At 35.7% G+C, this 15,041-nt stretch overlaps 2 protein-coding genes across 7 annotated transcripts in view; both read right to left on the bottom strand.

Moving 5' to 3' along the window:
* The window catches only part of LOC308638858 (uncharacterized protein), a 547,213-nt gene that overhangs the window by 350,244 nt on the left and 181,928 nt on the right, over window positions 1-15,041 (bottom strand). The window lies entirely within an intron of this gene.
* Window positions 1-15,041, bottom strand: part of MAOA (monoamine oxidase A) — a 79,945-nt gene that overhangs the window by 64,529 nt on the left and 375 nt on the right. The gene's annotated exons all lie outside the window — the stretch shown is intronic.

Here is a 15,041-nt window from a genome sequence, read left to right as displayed (position 1 = left end):
GAGCCTTAATAAAACCTAATCTAGCATGTTAACTCCAAATGAACTTGGTAAATGCCTTTCGGTGCCAGCAATAAACAATCACTACTCAGAAGACTAACTCCTTTTTATACTTATTTTGTATATCATCATGCATTTCACCCTCTCCTTTTCACTATAAAATTCAAAGATCACCTGTAGAAAAAAAAATATCCCAACTGGATTAGTTTAGGATTAGTTTAGGGACTTTTGCCATAATCTTTCAAAATGTTTATTTAGGATATTTTGGTAAACAGAATCAAATTGTTAGGAAAGGCTCTTAAGTTTGAAGACAAGTCATCAAATAAAATGTGACTACTATAAAAATAGATTTTATATCCAATGTTTAATTTTTCACATTTATTATTAAAAGAGAAAAAATCTCACCTTGAATCTCATTTTGTTTCTAAGTAAGATAGATTGCTAAAGCAAAACTAAAAGCAATGTGTATTATAGCTTTTCCTTTCTCTCATTTTTCTATCAATTAATGTCCACATAGAATACAGAGTAAGAAACCTACACCTCCTCAAGGTTAACCTGGGTGGGGGTGGGTAGAAGGCACCTGTTTTGCAGTATTTGGGATTCCATGGTATGTGTATATGTGTGGATTTCAGACCATGAGTGTGGATTTCAGACCATAAGTGTGATTTCACACTACAACATGATTGTCTATTAAATCAGCAAGTATTTATGACATTCACTGTTGTGTAGGAGCTGAGGGGCCACCTTGGAAAGCAGTTCATAGTCTAAAGTGTGACAAAAGCCTGTAATTCTCCCACCTGTGTTTTTGAGGGAAGAGGTCTAAGTGGAAATATTAAAATCTATGGAGCCCTCTCTCAAATCATGACAAACAGAGGTAATTAGGAGTAAAGGTCCCAGGACCCACAAGTGTTCTGTGGTTTTCTTTGAGTGTACAGAGCCCAGAGAAACCACAATCATAAATGGATGAGAAAGAGAGAGAGAGAGAGAGAGAGAGAGAGAGAGAGAGAGAGAGAGAGAGAGAAGAGAGAGAGAGAGAGAGAGAGAGAGAGAGAGAGAGAGAGAGAGAGAGAGACATACACACACACTACATTTACAGTTTGTTAAAGTCTTATGGTGTGAATAAGGTGATCTGACTTACTTTCAAATGCAAAAACTTGAAAACTATGGGTTATGGCATAGGAAAAACTTTAATCATATTGCACTATTATATTTTTTATCTATTTATTTATCTTTGTGTTACTGGGGAATAAACCCAGGGGTGCTCTACCACAGTGCTACATCCCCAGTCCTTTTTATTTTGAGATAGGGTTTTGCTAAGTTGCAGAGGCTAGCCTCGAACTTGATGATCCTCCTGCTTCAGGCTCCTGAGTGGCTGGGATTATAGGCATGCACTACCATGCCTGGCTTGCTGCAGTATTTTAAATAGGGCTGATGAATTTAAAATGATACAATTCTTCTCCTGATGTCACTCTCTTCAATCATTTTGGGTTTTACAGAAGCCAAAATATTGAAGAATTTCTTAAAGAGGGTTTTTTTAAGGAAGTCTGCTAAAAGCACACCTTATTAAGAGTTCAGGCAATGATAGCCCTGGTTATTAGATCAGAAGAGCCTGGGTGAGAGGTTGCTTGCAGCCAGCAGAGGTGTTGTCATAGCAACCTCAAACCAAGCTCCAGCTTCTTAAAGCCACTGCTCATGGAAACTGCTTCCATAGATTCTACAGTGCTTCCAACATCCTGGAATGGCTATTGTTCCCTGATAAATGATATAGGAAGTGATTTTACCTATATGGCACACCTTGGGATTTAATATCTGTGATGAATCCTTCAGGAAAATTATACTTTTCTCCCTGGGCTATAAATCTCAGGCATCCTTTTAGAGTGGAACCTAGCTTCCACACATATCCCTGCCTTCTCTACCTTGCAAGTTTCCTGTGTTTTTTTTTTCTTATTTCTTTAAGCAAATTCATATTGCCAGAGGAAAAGATGAAATTTCTCCATTGACTCATGCCATTCTTTCCAGTTCCTGTATGCTTTCTGATTTTCTTCTATGACACATGATCTGCTGTCTCCATTTCCTCCATACAATAAATCATGAAATATGAAAAATGCTCATGAAAAATGCTCAGTGGCCCCACTATCATTGTAGACAAACAATATAGTCACCTGTCATACTCTGTTTCAACTACCTATATTTTTCTCCTTAGAACACATCATTACCTGGCACCATGCACATGTGCACACAACACACTTTCTATAATTATTTAATTAAGCCACTGTGAAAATAAGGTCTTTACTTGTTGTGCTTACTGCTATATTTCCAGAGCCTGGCACACAGTGGACCATCAGGAAACAAAATAAATTATTTTGTTGAAATAATTTATTAATGAATGGAACCTTCTTCAGAGATTGAAATTCAAAAACCCTCACAAGGGCTGGGGATGTGGCTCAAGCGGTAGCGCGCTCGCCTGGCATGCGTGCGGCCCGGGTTCGATCCTCAGCAGCACATACCAACAAAGATGTTGTGTCCGCTGAGAACTAAAAAATAAATATTAAAAATTCTCTCTCTCTTTCTCTCCTCTCTCACTCTCTCTTTTAAAAAAATCCCTCACAAATTCAATGGTATGTGTTCCTACTGAAGGGCATTCACAGCTAAAAAAAATAATAAAGCAAAAATCCTATAATAAATTGGTGAAATAAAACATGCCTGGTACAGGTTCCTATTTGATTCTCTTAATATTTTCAGTATCTTTGAGGGATTGTTTCCAAGATGCTCATGGATACCAAAATATATGGATACTCAAGTCCCTTATATCCTATGCACATCTTCCATATACTTTAAATCATCTAGATTACTTGTAATACTAATTACAATGCCATGTAAATAGTTATTATGGTATATGGTTTAGGGAATAATTATAAGAAAAAATATGTACATGTTTAGTACAGATGATATTTTTTTCTCAAATGTTTTTTGGTCCAAGAGAAGTTAAATATGAAAATGTGGAATCTATAGATACAGAGGGTCAAGTGTATTTTTGGAAGAGTTTCCACTATAGAGTGTGTGATAATCCTAGTAATGTTTCTTCAGCCTTTTTTTTAATCTGTAAAAGGAGATAATAATAATGGATCTTTCCTGGTGTCTAATATTAGGATTAAACAAGGTAACACATAATTACTCAGTCAAGTGATCGGTATGTAGTAAATGTTATATTATTGTGAGCTGTCATCATCACTATCATCCGTAAGGTCACTGATGACCAGTTTTCTAAGGCTCGTGGTTTTGCTTCAATCCTAAAACTTCTTTATGCTATTCTAGGTAGTGGTGATCACCTTTTGTAATTTCAGGTACTATCTTAAGTACTACTTCCCTGGTCCTGATTACTCTAATTCAGGTTTTCCCAAAGGGTATTCTGTGGGAAACAAATTCCTTGGGATGTACACAGGATTTCTCAGGGTTGTTCTATAAGATAAATACATGAACAAGTTCATTGTGTTCCAGAGTATAATAATGGAATACAAAAGGTGCTATGGAGACACTAAAGCCAGCTTGCTAGGGGTGATTTGGGAAGGCTTCCGGGACTTTTGCCATGATTGGCTTGACACCCATGCTTATGGTGACAACATAGTGGCATTAAAGTCAGAAATGATGTAGTAATGCCCACCATTACCAATTTTATTTAACATCATATGGAAGGTACTAGCCAATTACTTATTTTAAAACCTTCACCAAGTATAAAAAACCTACCTGAATTCATTCCTTCAGCCAACAAATAACACTGTGCTCCTAACTAGTTCCTAATCACTGTCTTAGATGTTGTGATGCAGAGATGAATATAAGCAAGCACTCACAAATCTTATATTCAGTTAATATACGCATATAAATAAATATTAAGTGTTATAAAATATTAATGAAATATTTAGTTGTGTGAAGATAAATCAAAGCAAAGGGAAAGAAGTATAACAGGAGTAGGGAGTGCTTTTTTAGATAGGGTCATCATGGAAAGTCTCTTAGAAGTGACATTAAAGCAGACTTTAATGAAGTAGAGAAGTGAGCCATGCAAGTATATGGGGGAAGATAAAAACAAGTTTGATGTGCTCAAAGAACAACAAAGAGGCTAGCACAGACACTCATTCGAGTGAGATGAAACCAGACTAAGAAGATACAAAATGACATCGTACCTTGTACATTTTGGCAAAGTCTCTGGGTTTTGGTCTAAGCATGATGGGGGAGCCATTGAAGATTAAAAGTAGAGGGGTGGGGCTGGGGATGTGGCTCAAGTGGTAGAGCACTTGACTGGCATGCACAGGGCACTGGGTTTGATCCTAAGTACCACATAAAAAAATAAAATAAAGATGTTGTGTCCACCAAAAACTAAAAAATAAATATTAAAAATAAATATTTTAAAAAGTACCCCAATTGATTCAAATGTATGAATTGCCAATATCATTGTAATGTCATGTGTAGCTAATAAAAAAAAAAGACCATCCTGGTTGCTGTGAGGAAAGAAACAATAAGGAAGAAGAGAGGAGGGGAGGATGGAGACTAAATAAGAGGCAGATCTCTGGGAAAGTGATCATAGTGGCTTGGACAAGGGCAATAGACCACAATAGTTTGAATGAGAGTGTCTGTGGTTGCAGTGTGGGGAAGTGGTCAGACTAGGGGCATATTTTGAGGCTAACCCAGTGAGGTTTTCCATTTGAATGGCTGTGGTGTATGCCAAAAAGAGAGAAGTCAAGAATGGCTCCAAGATTTTTGACCTGGGCAACTAGGTAAATGATGGTACCCCTTACTAAGTTGGAAACAGCCAAGGTAAAATGAATTATGGGGAAATAGTAATCATCCTGTTTTAGAAGTATCGGTTGAGATGCCTTAAGAGGCTAATTGTGTGTTATAAACTTTTTGAGAACAGAAATGTATTATATAACCTTGTATCCCTAGAATAGAGCCTGCCAAGTTTCATGTATTCAAATACTTGTTGCAACAATAGATGAACCACCTGCTAAAAAATCAAAACAATGCTCATAAGGATGATGAGGGTGACAGGGAAATGTCCAATGCTACTTAGTTTGTCTTTATCTCAAGCAACCAAGACAGATTGAAGAGAATAGGGTGTCAGGTCATTTTAACCTTTATGCATTAGTCAGCAGATTTTAAATACGACTAGTATAGTTTTTTTTAATTTATAGTTGTAGATAGACAGCATGCCTTTATTTAATTTTTTATGCAGGGCTAAGGATCAAACCTAGTGCCTCACACATGCTAGGAAAACACTCTGCCACTGAGCTATGGCCCCAGCCCACTGATACAGTTTTTGATCTTTAAAGCAGTATTGTATTTTCTGGCATAAGAGATACAGAGAATATCAATGTACATATATAAACTTGTCTCTGACACATACACCATTCCTATTTATCTATCTATTGAACTATCTAATCTATATCTATATCTATATCCATCTGCATCTTTGCTGTTTTTCAGAGAAATCATTCTCTGTTTTTTAAAAGGCCAAAGCTCATAATCCTTTACCTTTAATAAAGTAAACAGATATGGTTGTCTCAAATGATAAATAGAAGAAAGCTAACAATTAAGTTCAATTTGCCCTGAATTCAACAGACTGGCTGTCTAGACAGTCCTAATTTATTTGATTATTGTTCAACATTCATCTTCACTTTAGATAAATGGATCTCACTCAAGTTAGGGAATACAATTATCCCTTAATTCATTATTTGTCCCCCTTCTTTCATTGAAACTTAAAATTTTAGATACTACTAGTACAGTTTTTTAAAAAATTTCTTGTTGTAGATGGACAGCATGCCTTTTTTGTTTAATTTTTTAAGCATGAGCATTCTACCCAGCCATACTCATATTTTGCATATTAGGATGGGCTATAGTTTAAAGTCACAGTTCTCAAAATGTTTTTTGGAACACTAGTCCTTAAGCAAGATGCTTCAGGGAAAACTATCAATGAAGTTGGGAGACCTTACACTGTTTCTTCTTCTAAGAAATTCTCAGAGAACACTGGTATATTAAAGGCCCTGAGAAGTTCTACAGGGGAAAAAAGACTAAACTCAATTTTTCCACCTACAAAGGGTGATAGATACCTTTCTGAAAAATGATGCCTCAAAACATACTGACAAATACACCATTGGTAAAAGATAGTTTTATCTCTTATATGATTATTCAACAATTATGGTAATAAATTTCCATAAGCAGGGCCCTAGGTGAACAACGCCTACAGAACACGCCAAGAGTATTAGAGCAAAGTTTTGGTGTAGCTATAACTTATGTTCTGCCATATCACATAGTTCTTCTTTATCCCTAAAAGTGACATTTTTTAAACTGTAACATTCATCACCACCCAGGAATGTTTATAGAGTAAATTGCATAATACATTTTTAAATTAAGCCTTTATTACTTGTCCCGGGCCAACAGAATTCTCGCATACTGCATACTGGGACTCTTGGAATGAACACTACAAGGACAATAAAAAATATAGACAAATATCAGCTCACACTTATATTTTCAAGGCAATGTTCCCAAAGCAAGAAAACAGCAAAACCCACAACTTTTATTCACAGTCCATAATGAGCACTCAATTGATGAATATTGAATGAATAAATGCAGGCAACACACGGAGAGATCTTTAAGCCACAGCTTACAGCTAACTCATTTAATTTGGAAATAGTCACCTTAAGTGTCCATTTAAATACATTTCAGAATCTATTTAAAAATCAATGACACTACCATCAAGCATAACTTTCTCAATGAATTACTTTTCCTATCATTTACTCTATGTATAATTAACTATTCCCTTCTCTTTGCTCCCACAGAACTTCTGATCCAACCTTGGGTACAGGTTGAGTATCCCTTATCCAAAATGCTTGGGCCCAAAGTGTTTTAGATTTTGGATTGTTTTTCAGATACTGTTATATTTGCATATACATAATGACCTATCTTGGGAATGGGATCAAAGTCTAAACAAAAATTCATTTATGTTTCATATACACCTTATACACAATTGCCTTAAGGTAGTTTTATAAAGTACTTTCCATGTGTCTGCTTTGATTGCAACTTATCACATGAGATCAGGTACAGGAATTTTCCACCTGCAACATCATGTTGATGCTCAGAAAGTTTCAGATTCTGGGGCATTTCAGACACTTTGAAAAAAATCTTCAAAACATGCTTTGGGAAAATATGTTTTGAATTTCCAGATTAGGGATGCTCAACCTGTATCAATAGCACTTCAGGCTCATAGCTATAACCAACCCATGCTGCATAGAGGGGTACTGGGTTTCACATGAGTCATGGATAGACAAATGGGCTGACACATGAATTAGAGAATACCCTCTGACCAAAACTTTCCTCTTCCATGTACATCTAAATTTTTTCAAGTGCTTTCAATGGCCAATGATATTTGTAAGCAAATACAAATGCATGGTAAATCATAAATGCATATGTAATATCAATGACTTTAATATATAAAAATCTTTAAATAGGGGCTGGGGATGTGGCTCAAGCGGTAGCGCGCTCGCCTGGCATGTGTGCGGCCCGGGTTCGATCCTCAGCACCACATACAAACAAAGATGTTGTGTCTGCGGAAAACTGAGAAATAAATATTAAAAATTCATATTCTCTCTCTCTGTCTCTCTAAAAAAATATTTTAAAAAAAATCTTTAAATACCTGTATTGGGAAACTACTAAAAGTAATCAATCACGTCAACCACAACAGTCTTCCATTACCTTTCCATTTCTCCCTAATTTTTTCTTTTCAAAACATGTTAGGTTTTTCTCTATTTGTCATGGGCTTATTTAAATTATAAAACATAGGTGCCTTAGTTTTGGCTTGAATGTTTTGACTCTTTTCATCATGGTCTAATACATTACCATTAACTCTCCCATGATATAATGTTTTTAATTATTTTTACCACTTTTGTGAAATTTCAGTATTGGCCACAAATAATTATACTATAGGGACAGTGACAATGAAGAGGTTTCCAGAACATAAGATGTTGGGCTGGTATGGGGGAAAATGTCTGTGTACAAAAACGTGCTTTTTTTTCCCTTTTTGTGAAAAGGTCTAATAGCTTTCATCAGATTTTCAAAGGTACATTTGCTCCAAAAGCTGATCAAAACTGTTAAAGCTCTACATATTATCTTAAACATACTAATTTAAAAATTAAATGAGTTTATCACATGAAAATAATTATACCTAATAGGTTGCCCCATATTTTGAAATTTAAATAGTCACAATGTAATAACTTCTGGTGTAATATAGTCTAATGTATAAATTACAGTCAAGCAACAGTTACAACATTTTAGAGCATAAAATTTCAAAGTAAAACATAATAATGTTTAGTGGAGATCTATGAATATGCCTATAGGGCAAATCCAATGAGGTCGGGAATAGAAAAAACACTATCCTGGTAGTCAGTATTGTAGGGGCCCAAGGCCAATTATGTCATGAAGAATTCTGTAGCATTTGGTAATTCACTTACCCCTCTGAGCTTCTTGTCCAGTCACTTTGATCTCTTATGGGAAGTCATTCTTTGATTCTTGGACATGGTTAATATGCAATTAACTCAACTCTCAAAGCTTATCTATCATCTGGTGTTAAAGTTCTTATTGACACTCTTACTTATTCAATCAATTAAATGTTGTTAATAATTGCAGCTTTGTTTACTTTGGCCTAGCAACAACAGGAAAAGGGATTTTAAATAAAAACTCAAAGAAGCCACCAGGAAGGTGTGAATGAGCACTTGTGCAGAGAGTCAGGCACCCTATTTAAGTTAGTGGAAGATGTCAACATGTGAGATGATTCAAATCCTTTCCATAATGAAACATGGAAGAAAAAAAAATGTTTAAGAGGGGGTCCGAAAAAAAAAAAGCTAAAGATATGGACCTTGATGAAGCTGACTAATTACCAAAAGAGATACTGAAAAATATATCATATATAATTTAATCCAATCTCTTAAATTACAAAATGATGGCACAAAGACTTTAAATTTCCCTAATACACAATGATAGATGACAATATAACTGGGAATAAGTCACCCAAAGGAAAATAAAAATTGCTGGTAAAAATGTAAAATAATTGTGACTTTAAAAAGTGGAAAATTAGTCCTAAAAGTCAAGTTGTCTCCAACACAACATTTAGAAAAGATTTTAATGCATTTTATGAAGTTCTAATCACTTAAACCTAAAAATTAAAAAAAAAACTTTACATTATGAAATCCATCAATTTCTTACATGCAAGTATAGTCTTTAGATAAGTACTGATAGGGTGTCTATACTTTCTAAATTATAGGGCTGAGAACTCCTGCAAACTCCTGTATGTGATATAAAACGAAAATACAACTCCAGTTTTTCTGGGTATATCTGAGACCAAATACTGCAAGATTTTTCATATGTTAAAACATTTCTATGCCATAATTTCACAGATTTTATGAGCCAATATTTGACAATATATTTCTCCATCATTGGTCTCTGTGATTCATGAAATTATACTCTACTTAGATCTACTATTAAAAAGAATTTCTCATATGAGCTGAGGATTATGTATAAATTCAAATCAATTAATATTGACTAAATGCTAAAACTGCCCATTAAATGTCAGATTTATTAAAAAACTCATTTGACCATGAAGATTAAAAAAAAATCAGAACCCAAATAAATGTAATTCTTGTATTCGTTGTTCAGCATAGAAAAAATTTACACAGGAAAGTAAAAGTCTCCTAGTTTGTTTTTAATGAGAAATATATAAACTGGGGAAAAGTATCCTAAAAGATGCAAAAGTAATTCTCAGCGAGCACTGAACTTTAGGGTATCCAAATAACTAAGTCATCATCATTTTTAAATGGAAGCTTTTCTTAATCACTGTAATACTACACAGCATGTGCTGCCAAGCTCTGGGTTAAAATGCCTAAAATGGTCCTAGCAGAAATGAGTGATTTATTTCAACAAAAAGGGAAACTGCCATATGTTGTATACTCAATTTTTGAAACTAAGAACATTAGTCATTCTTCTTGCAAAACGGCTTTTTTGTCTCAGATGATGAGAAAAATCCAATCCTTGCCGGCTTTATACAAACTGAATTCTGGGCAGCTAGTGCTTTCAATCCTTTTAGTAGAGCTCAGCTCGTAAACAAAAATAATGGGGGAATTCTATTGCTTAGACACTGTTTGGATACTAAAAGCTCTTTATACAAGACACTTTTTGCAGATTTTTTAAAACTCCAGTGCTATGACTAAGGTGTTTTCACTGTGCCTTTGTTAAGTATTCACAGTTCACACAGGCACAAAAATCTGGCAGAGTTGGCACACCAGGGTAATCTCAATAGCTATCAGCATCACATCCCTAGAGGCACAGGGGGCAACTCTTTTCCTTCCCTGGCATTTCTGCTGGGGGCTTATATTAAGCCCTGTTCATGTATGACTTATATTTTCCTGACTCCTTACTAGTGCGTCTCCAATCCTTCCTGTTTGGTATGTCTTTTTTCCATCCTCCTATTCCTATCCGTTAAAATCCTACTTCTCTTTGAAGGTCCCAGGACGTTGTTCATATTCATAACATTCATATCTATCTCACTATATTCATGTCAATTATTTGCCCACTTGATTACTTCTTCCAAGAGGATAGGGGCACCTTCTGGGCAGTGATGCTATTTACTCATCTTTATCTACCTCTATCCCTTGATCTAGCCACTGCATAGCATATGGTAGTGGCTCAAAAATGCCTGAACAAGTTCAGGAGCCAGAGCTACTGCTGCTTGTAATGAGTTGCTTTGAGGAATATAACATTCACTTTCCCCTAGACGTGTTCAGAGCTATAGTCAGATAATCATTAAGGAGATGCTGTTAGGAGGATTAAAATCTTAGGTGATCAAACTAGATTGCTTTTAAAACCCTTTAGACTCAAGGAGTCTGAAATTCTAAACAGCCCTGTGAATGATAGTATGCATTGTCCCCTAGAGGTGGGCTTTTTTTCTCTTTTCCTTGTTTTTCTCTTTAAAGAAAGACATCTCAGAAATTTCCAGTTAAGGGCAAATATTAAAATCTGTTGGGGCTGGGGTTATAGCTCAGTGGTAGAGTGCTTTCCTGGCATGCGTGAGGTACTGGGTTTGATCCTCAGCACCACATAAAAATAAAGATACTGTGTCCATCTACAACTAAAAAAAAATCTGTTGCTGGTCTTCTATCATTTTTTCTATTTGTAGCAGCTTGGCTTATGAGCAAGAAAAATAAAAAGCATCTTACATTAGTGGCTCAACCACTATCCTTAAAATAAATCAAGAAATAAGAGGCAGAAATTGAGTGTAAATTGTTAAATGCAGATTATAAGCTCTACAAAGAGGATGGTGGAGTCAATGGGAGCCAGAGTAATCAATGAAAGGATCTTCCTCCAGGTATTGCAGGATGGATAGGATATAAACAAATGAACAGAGAGAATTTCCATGTTAAGAAAGAAAAAAATAGGAAAGTTATGAGGGAAAAAATAAACACAGTGTGGCACTGAGAACAAGAGACAGCATGACTAAAGTTCAAGTCCAAGTTGGGGTACAGTAGGAAATGCTACTTGTCTACCAAAGTGGGGCCAGATAATTGGGAACATGAAGGGTTCTTAAGAGGCTGGTAATAGGAGACCACTAAAAGTCCTAAACGGATGAGCAAGGTAATGAAAGAAGAGGTTAAGGTAAATCAAGTCCTGGAGAATACTGCGTGTAAATTAGATGCAAAGGGAGAGCTATTACTGTAAAGAGTGACAACTGGGAAGAGTATCATAATCAGGTAGGCTTCAGGGGTCAAAATTTTGCCCTGGAGATGGGGGTAGAGGAATGGCCACAGGGGAAGCAAAAGAGGAATATCCCCAAAGAGAATCTAGACCTGCTAAAAGGGTATGGGGGGGTTGGGAATGTAGCTTTGCAGAAGAGTGTGTGCTTAGTGTATGCCAGACTGTGGGTTTGATCCCCAGCATCGCGAAAAATAAGGGGGTGTAGAGAATGAAAGAAAAAAAGTATGTGTCAAGAATAATAGAAAAAATAGTAGTAACTCCTTCTCCCACTAAAAACCAAAAAAAAAAAAAAAAGGAACTAAGGAAGAGATGCTCAATTGAAAGACATGGTAGCTTTTGGACATGGTCAATCTACAGTATTTCCAAATATCCAGGAAGATAATCTAAAGGATAGAAGTTGAAAGAAAGAAAAGAATTCAAATTAGAGATGTGGGAGCTTTCTACAGATAAGAGAATGCTGAAGTTCTCCGTTGTGAAAGAGAGGACAAGTTCTCAAAAGCTCAAAAGTGATGAATCACAGAACCTTGAGATCATTTCAAAACCAGAAGTTCGCAAGAATATCAACTCAGTTAAAGGAAGGGAAAAAAAAACAATCGATGTGATATAAAAATTCAGAATTTGAAAGTGTCACAGAAAATATGAAGAGTTTTAAAAATTCTTGTTGATAGATAATGGGTGATGATGGACAAGGGCCAAAGTAAGTAAAAGAAACCAGTATACTAATAAATAAGTGGGGCTGTTTCTCCTTTCAACTATTAACATAGTATATAAAATTATTTAACTAGTGGATGAACATAAAGAAGGGCTTTGTGGCTGTAAGACACACTCCATTTTATTCTATTAATGATAAAAGGAGATATAACAAGATGTGCAATTATTTGTACAAAGATAGTTATAATTCTGTTATCATATATTAATTTTGAATAATATCATTGAGAATATATATCCTCTGGATGTTACATTTAGGAATGACACTGCAAATGCTAAGTATTGGTCATATGTTATAAATGTGTGGGTAACAAGTGTTCAAGTCTCAACAAAAGTTAAAAGGAACATCCAAATGCATTTAAAACCTAGAGAGACTATTAACTCATGGTATATGGCCAAGCACATACAAGGAGGATGTGTTTTGGAGTTCACAAGAATGTATGGGAAAAAAATGCTGGTTCATGGAATACCCAGTCTATGTTGGGACCTAACAGAAACCAGACTTACATCTACTTTTATTTTAGTTGTGAATCATCTGGAAATATACTGAAGACAGAAAAAAAAATGTTTCTGGTCAGGTTGGGTATTAAAATTACTCAGATCTGACTGATAGAGATGACATTTGAGGAAGCCAAGTGCTTTTCCCACTGTCACTGATGAACAGGAAGCTGGCCTCTGGAATAAAGACATGAACTACTGCTCAAGAAATGCCTTCAATTTGTCCCAAATGGAAATGAACAAATTAATAATAATGACTATGAACAGATCCCAATTTGGTGGGGTCTTATATAATTTCGACATTCTCTTTATAAAATAGAAAGCAAAATTGTGAAAAGAAGATTCAGTATGGAACTAGTTATTTATTTAGCACAAGAAACAGAAGGGACTTCAAGCTGTAAGGCCATAAAGCATAAGGTTCATCAGCTACACGCTAAATCCACATCTGATAATGACCAAGTATTGGGAATCAGGTGGGAGAAAGGAGAAAGATCAATAAATCAGGCAGAGGGAAAAAGAAAAGATAAAACTCTCTTAAAGGAATACTGGAGACAAGCAAAGAAAAAGGTAAGAATAAAATCCTAGAAAGATCCCCAAACTGTGTGGTATATAGACAGAAGAGGAGACAGAATTCCTAATCAATTAATCCTACAAATTATCATCATATTAATTTTCCAGTGACCAACAATCATATTGCTTCTAGAATGCTTGCCTAGAAGGACAAGGTGTTTGAAAATACCAGTCAACAAGTGTTTGTTAAAGGAGTGAATAAATAAAGGAATGAAGGTGAAACAATAGAAATGCTCCTTTTTCTTACTCTCCATCAGAATCTGCTATCTTCTGATGCTCCTACCTAAATGCATGTTTTTTCTCAAACTGGCTGGAATTGCAAAGCAACAGTTCATCAGTTCATGTCAACCTCTTCTCTGGTGATCAAGACTGTTTATCCTGAACAGCCTGAGTCAAAAGCTATTTGTATCCAAAATTAATATATGAACATGTTCAGCCTTGTCAAAAGATCACACATAAAAAAATGGCTCCTTGTTGGGGTACCTTATTTACTCCCTTCCACCTTTCTTCCCCTTCTTTCTAAATCACATTCTATAGGTATATTTGAAATTACTAACACCTGGGGAGAGGGGACAGGTCAGTGTGGGATTCTAGCTAGGACTGAAACATAACACAATCTCTAAATTTCAAACAATATTATGGCAATTTATATTAACAATATAAATTAAATATTAATATTAACAATATTAATGGCAATTTAATGTATTAATCAAGATGAAGCTTCCAGGGAGATACCCAGAAGCCTTATGCACTACTCACTTGATCAACCACAAACCCAAGCCAGAACCAAGGGACAAAATGCAAGTCAGTAAGGGCTCTTAGAAAAAGGACACAACCTGCCCTCAGCCCCTGCTCCATAAAAACATTCCCTTGGGCAATAAAAGCCCTACACCTTCCTGCAAGTTCTGAAAAAATGGGAGTAGTAATAGATTGAAACTAAGAGCTCACCTTTCCTTTTAATTTTTAATTTCACCTTTTCCTAAAGGATTCTATCTCCCTGCTCTTCACCTACCAAATTTTCTAAGGAAAAGTGCTTTAGAGAAGAGCAGGACTGGATACTACTACTACTACTACCACCACTACCTCAATACTACAGAAATTCGTAGTTCTGTTTAGAGCAAAGGATGTGAAATCAGTAAGGTAAAGCAGCCACCTCAGTAATTAGGAGTGAGGGTTTTAAATGAGAGAAAATGGTTCAGCCACTTCCCAGCTAGGCTATTTGATCTCCTGACAGTTATTAAACCTGTCTCCTCCCAAGACTTCAGTTGCTTGGTTTTGTGAAATATGGCAAATTTGGCACCCACCATATAGAACTGCTAAGGACTGAGAAAATCTACAAAAAGTGCTAAATGTAACTGTAACTGCACAGCAAGAGTTAATTAAACATTAGTATTTAATAATAGTAAAATAATTGTGCCTCCCTCCCCCAGTTCACACCACCAGCAAAATGGACCCAACCCCCATTCCTACCTCGTAGG

Source organism: Spermophilus citellus, assembly GCF_964194105.1.
Source record: "Spermophilus citellus genome assembly, chromosome: X".
Lineage (NCBI taxonomy): Eukaryota > Metazoa > Chordata > Mammalia > Rodentia > Sciuridae > Spermophilus > Spermophilus citellus.
The sequence above is the reverse complement of the archived record's forward strand: the minus strand, read 5'-3'. Positions and strand labels throughout refer to the sequence as shown.